Below are 1,631 nucleotides of genomic sequence, written 5' to 3' on the forward strand. Positions count from 1 at the left end.
CATGGAAAGGGTGCTCAGGCCTTGGCAGGGGCTGCCCAGGGAGCTTTGGAGTGCCCATGCCTGGAGGTGTCCAAGGAAGGGCTGGAGGTGGCACTCAGTGCTCTGGGCTGGGGACAAGGTGGGCACCGGGCACAGCTTGGACTCCATGGGCTGGGAGGGCTTTTCCCACCTCAGTCATTCTGGGATTCTGTGAATCAAATCAGTCCTGCAGAATGTGGCAAAGGTGTTTTCTGCCTAAGAATGTGCACAAATGAATTCACAACATTCACAGTCATGTTTTTAGGAACACGGTTGCAAATCCTGCCATGTATTTGAAAGTAATTTTAATTTCCTTCCTGAAACAAGTTTATATATTCCAAGACATCCTTCCAAACTAACCTGATACAAAAACATTGTCTCATGAGAATCTTTTGTCACGGTTTCCAATTACAGGCATATTTCAGATTACTCTTGGAGATTCCTGTGGGGCTTTTGGGGTTTTTTTTTGTTGTTTGTTTGTTTGGATCAGTTATTTCTACAGAGGAAATTGAATTGATTGGAAATCAGGCAAGTCCAACTGACAGATGTGGATTAGAAGGATGTGATATCCATGGATCTGTCAGAATGAAGTTGTAGCAAACCCTGCTTAGCACATGGGTGTAATGCAGGGAAGAAACACAGTGATTTTTTCCTTATTAGCAATTTTAATTAACTTTTAATTGATTGCTAGCCAGATAAAGAGTTTCATTACCAAGCCTTACAATGAACACCATCACCGGAATTAAGCATTCCCGGCGACTGTTCTGAAAACAAAACATGCAAATCTCTTACGGTCTTCACAGATGTCATTCATAAAGGCAAATAAATGAGAATACCTTGCTCACAGAGTGCCCTTTGTTTAATTTACATAACCTTGTTCATCACGCCCTAATTTAATTAAGAGGAGGCAAAATAACAGGTCAGCATTTAAATGTGAGAGCTCTATGAAAACCTATTCATTTTGCCCATCCCTATAATTATGTGATAACAAGAATTATTTGGCTGACACTGAAATCTGAGGCTGGTTCAGTGTGTGAGAACAAAGATCCCAGCTGAAGATTTTCGGTGGCAATCATCAGCCTGTTCTGAGCAGAGAAGAATAACGATGAAGTGGGATAACATTTGGGTTTGAAGAACAGGATGAACAAACCAAAAATTTAAGTAGTTCTTCAGAGAGCAGTGATGAAAGTATCACTGAGTGTGACAAATGTGTTAAGTGGAAAGGAGCTTTCTAACTGATGTGTCCCTTCTGTCTGTCTGCATCCATCCTTCATCTAAATTTGTATTCCGTAAGGATTTGGGCAGCACTGAAACACTAAATCAGTGTTAAATAAAAATTCCTCTCAGACACCGCCCAATGCTGAAGATCCTTCAGCATTAGAATTCTCTGTGGGCTTGGCTTCACAAGCATCAGGCTCATCTTCTGTTGAAGTTCAGAGAATCGTAGGATAGAATCCCAGAATCATTTAGGTTGGAAAAACTTTGAGGATTGAGTCCAACCTGTGCTTGATCCCCACCAGAGCACTGAGTGCCACCTCCAGCCCTTCCTTGGACACCTCCAGGCATGGGCACTCCAAAGCTCCCTGGGCACCCATTCCATGCAGAAATTCCTG

At 42.6% G+C, this 1,631-nt stretch overlaps 1 protein-coding gene across 15 annotated transcripts in view; it reads left to right on the forward strand.

The window, feature by feature from the left end:
* The window catches only part of PCDH15 (protocadherin related 15), a 572,690-nt gene that overhangs the window by 472,252 nt on the left and 98,807 nt on the right, over positions 1 to 1,631 (forward strand). The gene's annotated exons all lie outside the window — the stretch shown is intronic.

Source organism: Corvus brachyrhynchos, unplaced genomic scaffold (genome assembly GCF_000691975.1).
Source record: "Corvus brachyrhynchos isolate BGI_N302 unplaced genomic scaffold, ASM69197v1 scaffold334, whole genome shotgun sequence".
Taxonomy (NCBI): Eukaryota; Metazoa; Chordata; class Aves; order Passeriformes; family Corvidae; genus Corvus; species Corvus brachyrhynchos.